General features: G+C 41.4%; 1 long non-coding RNA gene across 1 annotated transcript in view; it reads left to right on the forward strand.

Moving 5' to 3' along the window:
- Positions 1-14,543: 14,543 nt before the first annotated feature.
- LOC112262696 overlaps positions 14,544-15,000 on the forward strand; it is a 6,927-nt gene continuing 6,470 nt past the window's right edge. Inside the window, exons 1-2 of the long non-coding RNA XR_006081164.1 lie at positions 14,544-14,694; positions 14,814-14,957. This is a non-coding gene — a long non-coding RNA (uncharacterized LOC112262696). The remainder of the gene's footprint in view (positions 14,695-14,813; positions 14,958-15,000) is intronic.

Raw genomic sequence — 15,000 nt, forward strand, 5'->3', positions numbered from 1 at the left:
GCAGAGACTTAATGTATTGTAGCGGTGTTTATTTGAGTGGGGTAAAGAAAGATTTTGGTTGGGCGCCAGGCAGGTATTAACCATGCCGAAAGGAAAATAGTAGAATAGAGAGAACCACTACCAGACACACACACATCAGCAGAAGAGACTGCCTAGTGTAGCCTGTTCACCAGATAGCCAGTGGAGAAAGAATACACACCATATTAAACCCACATCACAGGGGTAACCCCACCAAGAATACCTCATATAATAATAATGGCAGAGCAATTTAACAGCAACTTCATACAAGAAAGAACCCAGCCATCAACAGAGGACTTGTAATAATCTGTATTATTTTCCAGCGGAGGAGTGCAGAGGGTATGAATGTGGGGGGTGTTCATAGACACAAAGGCCTTAAAAATGTCCACAATCTTCTTGGCCACATGTCATTAGTACACCTCACCTCAATACAGTTCACATAACAATACACAACTTGCAGTGGTCCCAAACGAAAACAACCACGACGTAGATCGATCACACCGATGATTGAGTTTAATACTTTATAAACTACACACGCTGAAAACAAACAAAACTTCTGCAGCATAGCACACACAATCAAACTGTCGCGCCACCCAAGAGCTCCTCCCCAAAGAGCTGAACGAGCTCTCTTTATTTCCTCCTTCCTTACCGCTCATGCGCTCTTAACGTGGCAGCGCACGGTAGACCTACATAGAAAGAAAGATCTAGGTATTGTTAAAGATGTCAAAGGTCATCTATACTGAACCAGATATGAACAAGAAGGTAAAGTTTAACAGAGGTGAGATAGAGGAGAGGATTGTGGATATCTACGTCAATGCAGACACCCTGAGAGACGGTGAGACCAGCACAAAGAGAGAAGGTGGTCTCCTGCTCCTAAAAATGGACCAGGAGACCAGCACTCAGGTAAAACACACACTCAACCATATTAGAGGAGAATGGAGTGGAGGAGAGAGGATGTGAGGAGGAATTGAGGAATGATGAATTGAGAAAGATCCCATTGACACTTCTGTAATTCCACTATTTCAACTCTATGGTGAGTTCATCTCTCACTTTAACCACTAGGTGGAAGCATCACTTAACAATTCAGTACTGTATCCAACTATCAACATGAGAGAGAGACTTATTAATCAGGTAAATAATCAATACTCACATGTAATTGACTTCTTTATCTTTCTCAACAACATAAATCCCTCACTGAATTAAAACAGGAGCATTGATAGTGTATGGATCCGTCTGACTGACAGAGAGACAAAGGGGATTTGGAAATGCGTGGAGGCAATACTTTGTATTACAATGTTTTCTGTGAGACAACAAAATATATTTATCAATGGGGTTACATCAGTCAGTTACGCCTTGATTGGTCTGAATGACTCTGTTACTGAGGGGACCTGGAAATGGGTGGACGGCACCCCACTGACCACCCCAAGGTAAGAGACTACTGCTCTAATAACACTGACCACCCCAAGGTAAGAGATTACTGCTCTATAATAACACTGACCACCCCAAGGTAAGAGACTACTGATCTATAATAACACTGACCACCCCAAGGTAAGAGACTACTGCTCTATAATAACACTGACCATCCCAAGGTAAGAGACTACTGCTCTATAATAACACTGATCACCCCAAGGTAAGAGACTACTGCTCTATAATAACACTGACCACCCCAAGGTAAGAGACTACTGCTCTATAATAACACTGACCACCCCAAGGTAAGAGACTACTGCTCTATAATAACACTGACCACCCCAAGGTAAGAGACTACTGCTCTATAATAACACTGACCACCCCAAGGTAAGAGACTACTGCTCTATAATAACACTGACCACCCCAAGGTAAGAGACTACTGCTCTATAATAACACTGACCACCCCAAGGTAAGAGACTACTGCTCTATAATAACACTGACCACCCCAAGGTAAGAGACTACTGCTCTATAATAACACTGACCACCCCAAGGTAAGAGACTACTGCTCTATAATAACACTGACCACCCCAAGGTAAGAGACTACTGCTCTATAATAACACTGACCACCCCAAGGTAAGAGACTACTGCTCTATAATAACACTGACCACCCCAAGGTAAGAGACTACTGCTCTATAATAACACTGACCACCCCAAGGTAAGAGATTACTGCTCTATAATAACACTGACCACCCCAAGGTAAGAGACTACTGCTCTATAATAACACTGACCACCCCAAGGTAAGAGACTACTGCTCTATAATAACACTGACCACCCCAAGGTAAGAGATTACTGCTCTAATAACACTGACCACAGTGTAAGGAGTAGGACATGATCTGTGTTGTTCATACTCTAGGTTCTGAGAGAGTGGTCAGTCTAACTCTGTGTTCTACTGCAGGTTTTGGTTGAGTAGAGATCCTAATGATGGTGTAGGTCAGAACTGTGTTGTAGTACATTACAGGTCATCAGGCCAAGGAGAGTAGTGGGACTATCAATGTTCCAATCCAGACTACTGTCTCTGTGTGAGAACTTTGCTGTTCTAGGAAATCTCTCGTAGACGTAAATGATGGTATATTTGATTATATATTTTGGTAGAGTGGCACTCTAAACTAGACGTTGGAGTGAAGAACACACACACAAACGGAAAATGTTCATAGATATCCCTCATTAGCCATTGTTAATGTTAAGATGTATAGTTCACTAGGTAGCATTGCATGAAGGCAATAGACTAATATGTCTATATCTCTATCATGTAGGCTAGTAGTTACAGCTTAATGGTTGGATACAGTACTGAATGGTTAAGTGATGATGTCTAGTAGTTATCATGATGAATGGTTAAGTGATGATGTCTAGTAGTTATCATGTTGATGGTCATGATGAATGGTTAAGTGATGATGTCTAGTAGTTATCATACTGATGGTCATGATGAATGGTTAAGTGATGATGTCTAGTAGTTATCATGTTGATGGTCATGATGAATGGTTAAGTGATGATGTCTAGTAGTTATCATGTTGATGGTCATGTTAATGAATGGTTGATGAAGTGATGATGTCTAGTAGTTATCATGTTGATGGTCATGTTATCATGAATGGTTAAGTGATGATGTCTAGTAGTTATCATGTTGATGGTCTCTGAATGGTTAATGGTGATGATGTCTAGTAGTTATCATGTTGATGGTCATGATGAATGGTTAAGTGATGATGTCTAGTAGTTATCATGTTGATGGTCATGATGAATGGTTTGATGGTCATGTTGATGGTCATGATGAATGGTTAAGTGATGATGTCTAGTAGTTATCATGTTGATGGTCATGATGAATGGTTAAGTGATGATGTCTAATAGTTATCATGATGATGGTTATGGTTAGTTATGATGTTAGAGTTATCATGATGAATGGTTAAGTGATGATGTCTAGTAGTTATCATGTTGATGGTCATGATGAATGGTTAAGTGATGATGTCTAGTAGTTATCATGTTGATGGTCATGATGAATGGTTAAGTGATGATGTCTAGTAGTTATCATATCATGTTGATGGTCATGATGAATGGTTAAGTGATGATGTCTAGTAGTTATCATGTTGATGGTCATGATGAATGAATTAAGTGATGATGTCTAGTAGTTATCATGTTGATGGTCATGATGAATGGTTAAGTGATGATGTCTAGTAGTTATCATGTTGATGGTCATGATGAATGGTTAAGTGATGATGTCTAGTAGTTATCATGTTGATGGTCATGATGAATGGTTAAGTGATGATGTCTAGTAGTTATCATGATGAATGGTTAAGTGATGATGTCTAGTAGTTATCATGATGAATGGTTAAGTGATGATGTCTAGTAGTTATCATGATGAATGGTTAAGTGATGATGTCTAGTAGTTATCATGTTGATGGTCATGATGAATGGTTAAGTGATGATGTCTAGTAGTTATCATGTTGATGGTCATGATGAATGGTTAAGTGATGATGTCTAGTAGTTATCATGTTGATGGTCATGATGAATGGTTATGATGAATGGTTAATGATGTCTAGTGATGAATGGTCATTGAATGGTGATGATGTCTAGTAGTTATCATGTTGATGGTCATGATGAATGGTTAAGTGATGATGTCTAGTAGTTATCATGTTAGTTATCATGTTGATGGTCATGATGAATGGTTAAGTGATGATGTCTAGTAGTTATCATGTTGATGGTCATGATGAATGGTTAAGTGATGATGTCTAGTAGTTATCATGTTGATGGTCATGATGAATGGTTAAGTGATGATGTCTAGTAGTTATCATGTTGATGGTCATGATGAATGGTTAAGTGATGATGTCTAGTAGTTATCATGTTGATGGTCATGATGAATGGTTAAGTGATGATGTCTAGTAGTTATCATGTTGATGGTCATGATGAATGGTTAAGTGGTGATGTCTAGTAGTTATCATGATGAATGATTATGTTTTGCCACCTAGAGGAAGAGAGAAAAAAAATACTAATAATTGTTATATGAAGGTTTAGAGGACAATAGGTACATGTAATGTGAAATGCTTGTTTTTTTTTTTTTTAGAAACATTCATATTAAATTCTTAACATATATCATTTTAAAAACTTACAAGGAGAACAAAGGGACATATTAATAAATAGCTACAACGTCATTTAACAAGTTCTACCAGCCTCCTGATTGAATGTGATTAGATACTGAAAACAGTGTTACCTGCAGTTGGACACAGACAGAGGCAGAACAGTACTGAGAGGACACACACACTGCACGCCACACGCAGCCACACACACACACACTGCACGCCACACGCAGCCACACACACACACACACTGCACGCCACACGCAGCCACACACACACACACGGCACGACACACGCAGCCACACACACACACTTAAAGTTCCCCTTTTAAACCTCTGATAAAGATGCAGACAAAGATTTCCCCCACCAGCTCCGAATAAGTCTTCACACTGATGTCACACATACAGATAAAAAATACCCTTATATGGCCATCGATGGCCGGTCACAGAGTAGACATAACGTGACCTCTGTTTGAAGGCTGGGGTGTCAAAGCCTCAGTAATGATCTATGTGCAAATTCACTAAGTCCAATCTTTTATCTGATAGAATATATGATCACTTCAGTTATCTTGAATCATTTAAAACATATTTCCATTAGAAGCTATAGTGGGGGGAGTCATGTGGTGGCCAGTGACGTGTTGATTTGACAGTTTCCCCTTCACAGTGGTTGACCGTTTAAGAAATAGTCATTACCCTAAGTCACACAGACGCAGGACGGTGCAGGGAGAAGACGCAGGACGGTGCAGGGAGAAGACGCAGGGCGGTGCAGGGAGAAGACGCAGGGCGGTGCAGGGAGAAGACGCAGGACGGTGCAGGGAGAAGACGCAGGACGGTGCAGGGAGAAGACGCAGGACGGTGCAGGGAGAAGACGCAGGACGGTGCAGGGAGAAGACGCAGGACGGTGCAGGGAGAAGACGCAGGACGGTGCAGGGAGAAGACGCAGGACGGTGCAGGGAGAAGACGCAGGACGGTGCAGGGAGAAGACGCAGGACGGTGCAGGGAGAAGACGCAGGACAGTGCAGGGAGAAGACACATACATTAGATTTGAGGTCAGAAGTAGAAGTTAGTGTATTTGACCAAAAGTGTGTTAAGATGTCAGAGGGAGTTTACGGAAACTCTGATGGAGTTGAAGACGATGAGCCTGATGCAATGATGAACACAGACATTGATGGCCAATTATATGCCAACGTAAGAGCCTTCAAACCTAGACCAAGAGATGGAGTTGTTGCTTCAGGTAAGATTGCACTCATGCTCTCACACACACACGCACATACACACATGAACATACACACACACAGAGAGAGCGGGAGAGAGTACTGGGGGAGGCGGTAGGTCGAGACACAAGATGGCCAGTAGAGGGCGTTGCAGGAGCAGATGTGACACACACACAGAAATTACACACACAATACATTAAAACAGATTAACCTGTTGTACTAGACCTTTATTTGTCCCAATCCTGGATGATACAGTCAAACATAATACCAAAGATCTTACTTTAATCATTTGTGATTCAGTACATGTTCAGTGGTGGAAGAGACCCTCTGGAGTTGCTGCAGTGTGTCTGGGGCTGCTGTGTGTTCTCCTCCTGGCTGGGATCATAGGCCTGTCTGTCTACTGTAAGTTTAGTCTGTTTTTACTGAGACTTAAGTAGTCTACTTAATCATACTTATCCATAAATGGTTTGGTAGTTACATGTTTGAATAACTCTTGCCTTATACAGATGGAGTCATTGGTCAACACAACTCAACAGAGAGAAACCAGCTACAGACCAGTTACAATGCCATGACTGAAGAGAGAAACCAGCTACAGACCAGTTACAACACCCTGACTAAAGAGAGAGACCAGCTACAGACCAGTTACAACACCCTGACTAAAGAGAGAGACCAGCTTACCAATTGTAGTGAGTTAACATTCATCCCAAGCACATTATTGTATGTCTGCATTCTGTCATTAAGTGTCCAGCGTGATACATTGAAGGAAATACATGTTATCATCTTGTAGAACAAACCTGTCCTGAAGGCTGGCAGAAGTTTGGAATCCAGTTGGTACTTCCTGTCTACTGAGACTAAAACCTGGAAGGAGAGCAGAGAGGACTGTCTGGAGAGAGGAGCAGACCTGGTGATCATAAACAGTGATAAGGAACAGGTGAGAGAAAGAGAGTGAGAGAGACAGACAGACACAGACAGAAAGAGAGAGAGAGAAGAAATGGCATTGCAGGGGTAGATATGAGCAAACATATGAATATATACTTATCTTTCTCAACAACAGGAGTTTCTCTTCAAACTCAAGAAGAGAGTCTGGATTGGTCTGACTGACTCTGTTAGTGAGGGGACTTGGAAATGGGTGGACGGTACCCCACTAACCACCCCAAGGTAATACACTACTGCTCTAATAACACTGACCAACCCAAGGTAATACACTACTGCTCTAATAACACTGACCACCCCAAGGTAATACACTACTGCTCTAATAACACTGACCACCCCAAGGTAATACACTACTGTTATAATAACACTGACCAACCCAAGGTAATACACTACTGCTCTAATAACACTGACCAACCCAAGGTAATACACTACTGCTCTAATAACACTGACCACCCCAAGGTAATATACTACTGTAATATACTACTGCTCTAATAACACTGACCAACCCAAGGTAATATACTACTGCTCTAATAACACTGACCACCACCCCAAGGTAATATACTAAGGTAATAACACTACCCTACTACTGCTCTAATAACACTGACCAACCCAAGGTAATATACTACTGCTCTAATAACACTGACCAACCCAAGGTAATATACTACTGCTCTAATAACACTGACCACCCCAAGGTAATATACTACTGCTCTAATAACACTGACCACCCCAAGGTAATACACTACTGCTCTAATAACACTGACCACCCCAAGGTAATATACTACTGCTCTAATAACACTGACCACCCCAAGGTAATACACTACTGCTCTAATAACACTGACCACCCCAAGGTAATACACTACTGCTCTAATAACACTGACCACCCCAAGGTAATATACTACTGCTCTAATAACACTGACCACAGTGTAAGGAGTAGGACTGATTCTCTGTGTTGTTCATACTCTAGGTTCTCCACACTCAACTGGTGAACCAGCACTGACCACCGAGTAAGAGATGATAACTACTATGACAATAAGGCTCCAATTTTCAGTGCATTCAACCTCTATCCCTACAGGTTATTGTCATTGATGGTGGTATTCAACAAAGTTGAATTAAGCTGAATAATGTCAGTATATTATTTAGGATTGTGATGTTCTGTGATATGACTATTTAACCCTGTAGGTACTGGTATTAACCATGATATCTGACTGTTTTTAACCCTGTAGGTACTGGTATTAACCATGATATCTGACTGTTGTTAACCCTGTAGGTACTGGTATTAACCATGATATCTGACTGTTATTAACCCTGTAGGTACTGGTATTAACCATGATATCTGATATGACTATTTAACCCTGTAGGTACTGGTATTAACCATGATATCTGACTGTTATTAACCCTGTAGGTACTGGTATTAACCATGATATCTGACTGTTATTAACCCTGTAGGTACTGGTATTAACCATGATATCTGACTGTTATTAACCCTGTAGGTACTGGTATTAACCATATATCCTGTGTTATTAATGACTGGTATTCCGATTGTGTTTAACCCTGTAGGTACTGGTATTAACCATGATATCTGATTGTGTTTAACCCTGTGGGTACTGGTATTAACCATGATATCTGATTGTGTTTAACCCTGTGGGTACTGGTATTAACCATGATATCTGATTGTGTTTAACCCTGTAGGTACTGGTATTAACCATGATATCTGATTGTGTTTAACCCTGTGGGTACTGGTATTAACCATGATATCTGATTGTGTTTAACCCTGTGGGTACTGGTATTAACCATGATATCTGACTGTTTTTAACCCTGTAGGTACTGGTATTAACCATGATATCTGACTGTTTTTAACCCTGTAGGTACTGGTATTAACCATGATATCTGACTGTTATTAACCCTGTAGGTACTGGTATTAACCATGATATCTGATTGTGTTTAACCCTGTGGGTACTGGTATTAACCATGATATCTGATTGTGTTTAACCCTGTGGGTACTGGTATTAACCATGATATCTGATTGTGTTTAACCCTGATTGTGTTTAACCCTTGTGGGTACTGGTATTAACCATGATATGATATCTGACTGTTTTTAACCCTGTGGGTACTGGTATTAACCATGATATCTGACTGTTTTAACCCTGTAGGTACTGGTATTAACCATGATATCTGACTGTTTTTAACCCTGTAGGTACTGGTATTAACCATGATATCTGACTGTTGTTAACCCTGTAGGTACTGGTATTAACCATGATATCTGACTGTTTTTAACCCTGTAGGTACTGGTATTAACCATGATATCTGACTGTTTTTAACCCTGTAGGTACTGGTATTAACCATGATATCTGACTGTTGTTAACCCTGTAGGTACTGGTATTAACCATGATATCTGACTGTTTTTAACCCTGTAGGTACTGGTATTAACCATGATATCTGACTGTTTTAACCCTGTAGGTACTGGTATTAACCATGATATCTGACTGTTTTTAACCCTGTAGGTACTGGTATTAACCATGATATCTGACTGTTTTTAACCCTGTAGGTACTGGTATTAACCATGATATCTGACTGTTGTTAACCCTGTAGGTACTAGTATTAACCATGATATCTGACTGTTTTTAACCCTGTAGGTACTGGAATGACAAGCAGCCTGATAGTGGAGATCCTACTGGGGAGGAGGACTGTGTTGAGATACATACATATTGGATCTTTCCACTTAAGGCATGGAATGACATGTCATGTGACTGGAAACTCAACTGGATTTGTGAGAAAGTGGTTTAACATCATCATGACAACATACTGTAGCCTGCAGAGCACACAACTTCCTTCTTCATTCTCTCTGTCACACACACAGATAGAGCCTCTGTCTTGATCTCGCTCACACACTCTGCCTCAATCCCAAACACACCCTTACACAGATTTTCACACACACATGCATACACACACGCATGCAAATGCACCTATTATTGTATTTGTTTGTAGTATCTTATTAATAAAAGTCCTACTTATTTCCTGATTGTACCTTCCTGTGTACTATTCATTTTGTTTCACACGTCATCAGATATAATTTGAAATTAGTACAGTTGACTTTGTGCATGAACATAAATTCCAATTCAAATAATTCTAAAGAATATATTCTAATTTTGGCCTGGTGATAACATTCTCAACAGTACCAAACCACCATTACATACACTGTATAGGAGTTGACTGTATCACCAATCAATGAGTGTAGTAGAGATAAAAGGATCTCAAAGTATGTTACAAAGTCATCTTTGACCGTCAGTCTTTGTTGTCAAGTTACAAAGAATATAAAATGCTCATATTTGACTGCAGTTATCGTATAAGGGTCCAAAAAGAGTGAAGTGGATATTTTCAGTCAAACAGCTGTCACTCAACATCTCATCCTCACTGGTTAAGCCTTCCCATCCTCAATATCCACTTGGAGCAGTTTGTAGTGTCACATCTATTGTCTGGACATTATAATGACCCATGTTTGTAGTCCTGGACCTCCTGAACATGTTGATGTATATTTGGGAGTAAACAGAGGGTCCAAATCAGCAGAAAGGTGAAAGGAAGGAGGAGTTCTGGAAACTCCCTGAATTATCTTGGGGCTGTTACATATGATATTTAATATATGTTAACAGCTAGTCTTTGTTCTCCACTTCCCCTCTATGATCTATATCTTCCTGGTATGATAGTGTTCTGTCTATCATCACAAATAACAAGTCCCGTTCCCTGGACAGGAGGACTGTGTTGAGATATACTCTTGACAAGATGACCATGTAGAGAAATGGAATGATGTATATTGTGCTGCAGAAAATAGTTTTACAATAACCACTAACAATCTCTCACACACACAAATGCACACACACACAAGTTCGCACACAAGTATGTACCTTGATGTATTTTTGTATTGGCATACCAGTGTCATTTTGATGATACTACTCTAGAGTTAACATCTACATCTGGTGTGTTTACGGACATATTCAATCAATCCGTATCCGTGTCTGCTGTCCCCACATGCTTCAAGAGGGCCACCATTGTTAATGTTCCCAAGAAAGCTAAGGTAACTGGGCTAAACGACTACCGCCGCGTAGCACTCACTTCCGTCATCATGAAGTGCTTTGAGAGACTTGTCAAGGACCATATCACCTCCACCCTACCTGACACCCTAGACCCACTCCAATTTGCTTACCGCCTCAATAGGTCCACAGACGACGCAATCGCAACCACACTGCACACTGCCCTAACCCATCTGGACAAGAGGAATACCTATGTGAGAATGCTGTTCATCGAATACAGCTCAGCATTTAACACCATAGTACCCTCCAAACTCGTCATCAAGCTCAAGACCCTGGGTCTCGACCCCGCCCTGTGCAACTGGGTCATGGACTTCCTGACGGGCCGCCCCTGGCTGGTGAGGGTAGGTAACAGCATCTCCACCCTGCTGATCCTCAACACTGGGGCCCCACATTGGTGCGTTCTAAGCCCTCTCCTGTACTCCCTGTTCACCCACGACTGCGTAGCCATGCACGCCTCCAACTCAATCATCAAGTTTGCGGACGACACTACAGTGGTAGGCTTGATTACCAATAACGACGAGAGGGCCTACAGGGAGGAGGTGAGGGCCCTCCGAGTGTGGTGTCAGGAAAATAACCTCACACTCAATGTCAACAAAACAAAGGAGATGATCGTGGACTTCAGGAAACAGCAGAGGGAGCACCCCCCTATCCACATCGATGGGACAGTAGTGGAGAAGGTAGTAAGTTAAGTTCCTCGACATACACATCACGGACTAACTGAATTGGTCCACCCACACAGACAGCATCGTGAAGAAGGCGCAGCAGCGCCTCTTCAACCTCAGGACGCTGAAGAAATTTGGCTCGTCACCAAAAGCACTCACAAACGTCGACAGATGCACAATCGAGAGCATCCTGTTGGGCTGAATCACCACCTGGTACGGCAACTGCTCCGCCCACAACCCTAAGGCTCTCCAGAGGGTAGTGAGGTCTGCACAACGCATCACCAGGGGCAGACTACCTGCCCTCCTGGACACCTACACCACCCGATGTCACAGGAAGGCCATAAAGATCATCAAGGACAACAACCACCCGAGCCACGGCCTGTTCACCCCGCTATCATCCAGAAGATGAGGTCAGTACAGGTGCATCAAAGCAGGGACCGAGAGACCGAAAAACAGCTTTTATCTCAAGGCCATTAGACCTAACATTGAGTGGCTGCTGCCAACATACTGACTAAACTCCAGCCACTTTAATAATGGAAATTGATGTAAAAAATGTATCACTAGCCACTTTAAATAATGCCACTTAATATAATGTTTACATACCCTACATTACTCATCTCATATGTATACTCGATACCATCTACTGCATCTTGCCAATGCCGTTCTGTACCATCACTCATTCATATATCGTTATGTACATATTCTTTATCCCTTTACACTTGTGTGTATAAGGTAGTTGTTGTGGAATTGTTAGGTTAGATTACTCGTTGGTTATTACTGCATTGTCGGAACTAGAAGCACAAGCATTTCGCTACACTCGCATTAACATCTGCTAACCATGTGTATGTGACAAATAAAATTTGATTTGAAAGACAGGGTGGAAATATGAACGTTTTATCATAATACATGTGAAGGGTTTTTATTCTTCTTCCTCTTAAATCTGTCAAACTGAAACTATGGAGATGTTGTCAGATCTTCTGCTTTTTCATTCTGAGTAACTCTTCACAGTCAGCATAGATAGAGCATAGACCCCTACATGGCCATTGGTGGCCGGTCACAACACAGGGGGAAGTTTACCCTAAGTACAGATCTAGGACCAGGTTACTTTCCCCCAATCCCAACCTTAACCATTTGTGGAAGAAATATAAAACTGACCAAAGATCAGCATCTAAGGGCAACTTCCCCCTACACCTCCAGTCACAGAGTGAGAGCCATAATGTGTTCTCCATTTGAAGGCTGGGGTGCAGTAAACTCAGTCAGGATATATGTAGTGTATATGTCAATTAACAGGATCCCAATTTATTTTAGAACATGAAAAATTGGGACCCTGTGAATTCACACATACATCATATATCATGATAAAGTCACATGGTGGCCATTGTTGTGTTGATTTCACAATTTGTCATCCACTGTGGCTGACTGATAAGGAGTTTCACTACCTAAAGTCACACAGACGCAGAACAGCGCAGGGAGACGACACAGCTACAAACATACATTAGAGTTGAGGTAAGAAGTAGAAGTTACTGTATTTGACCACAAGTGTGTTAAGATGTCAAAGGGAGTCTATGAAATCTCAGATGGATTTAATGACGATGAGCCTGATGCAATGAAGAACACAGACATTGATGGCCAATTATATTCCAATGTAGGAGCCTTCAAGCCCAGTCCAAGAGATGGAGTTGTTGCTTCAGGTACGATTGCACGAACACACACACACACACACACACACACACACACACTATATTAGACAGGTGAGATTACCCAGTATTTCTATATCTTTATTTGTCCCAATCCTAGATGATACAGTAATACACATTATTAAAGATCTTACTTTAATAATGTGTTATTCAGTACATGTTCAGTGGTGGAAGAGACCCTCTGGAGTTGCTGCAGTGTGTCTGGGGCTGCTGTGTGTTCTAATAATCTTTGACAGTCAGTCTTTGTTGTCAAGTTACATAAAAGCACAACATCAAATGCTCATATTTGACTGTTACATATGATATTTAATAGATGTTAACAGTTAGCCTTTTTTCTTCACTTCCCCTCTATGATCTATATCTTCCTGGTATGATAGTGTCCTGTCCATCATCACAAATAGCAAGTCCTGTTCCCTGAGCAGGAGGACTGTGTTGAGATATACTCTGGACAAGATGACCATGTATAGACATGACATGGTTTAAAATGTGCCGCAGAAAATGCTTTCACAATAACCACTGTAACAATCTCTCACACACACACACAACTAAGCACACACATTTTCAAACTTGTAAACATTTTTGTGTTAGCATAGCCACAACTTCCCATGTAATTTTGTTGATACTTCCATAGAGTTAACACCTACAGCAGTGACACAGACAGAGACACGCAGATGACTCAGAGACAGAGATGACACTAGAAGCAGAAAAAGTACAGTCTTGTACTGTAGTTGACAAACGACGCCTCCTGGTGGCCATGTTGGAAGACCACCACATTAATTCTAGAAGCAGAGACTTAATGTATAGTAGACCTACATAGAAAGGAAGACCCAGGCATTGTTGACGATGTCAAAGGTCATCTGTGCTGAGCCCGATATGAACAAGAAGGTCAAGTTTGACAGGTGAGATGGAGGAGAGGATTGTGGATATCTACGTCAGTGCAGACACCCTGAGAGACGGTGAGACCAGCACCAAGAGAGAAGAGACAGCAGACACTGCTCCTAATAATGGACCAGGAGACCAGCACTCAGATAACACACACACACACACACACGCACACACAAAACATAACAGTATATTATGTGTGTCCACAGAGCCTGATAGCTCAGGGAAGAGACCCTTCCTAGTTGCCACAGTGTTTCTGGGGCTGCTGTGTGTTCTCCTACTGGCTGGGATCATAGGCCTGTCTGTCTACTGTGAGTTTGTGTAGAAGTTCATTGCTTAATTGTAAGAAGTGTAGGTTACTAAGCCTATTTAACTGGTGTTTCACGTAGTAACTATGTGTTTATACTTTGTAGATAACAGAGACATCACAGATTCTGAGGATAAAAGGAACAACTTGTCACAGAGTTGTTCCCTTTATAAGACTAACACAACAGAGAGAGACAACTACAACAAGAGAGAGACCAGCTACAGACCAGATACAACAACCTGACTGAAGAGAGAGACCAGCTACAGACCAGATACAACAACCTGACTGAAGAGAGAGACCAGCTACAGACCAGATACAACAACTGACTGAAGAGAAAGGCCATATTCAGCTAAAGCTTTTTGTGATAGGTGATATATAAACTGTGATAAATTAGAAGTAAAATCAACAATAATTATATATCATTGGGTTTATGAGTATGAAGCTACTGGCTAAGTTTCTCAATGTGTTCACCTTTGCTCTTCAACAGAGCAGCATTGTCAGGAGGGATGGAGATACTTTGACTCCAGTTTGTACTTCCTGTCTACTAAAGAAGAAAACCTGGGAGAAGAGCAGACAGGACTGTCTGGATAGAGGAGCAGACCTGGTGATCATAAACAGCAGAGAGGAACAGGTGAGAGAGAGACCTAGAGGAGAGCAGACAGGACTGTCTAGAA

This window comes from Oncorhynchus tshawytscha, unplaced genomic scaffold (genome assembly GCF_018296145.1).
Source record: "Oncorhynchus tshawytscha isolate Ot180627B unplaced genomic scaffold, Otsh_v2.0 Un_contig_10533_pilon_pilon, whole genome shotgun sequence".
NCBI lineage: Eukaryota > Metazoa > Chordata > Actinopteri > Salmoniformes > Salmonidae > Oncorhynchus > Oncorhynchus tshawytscha.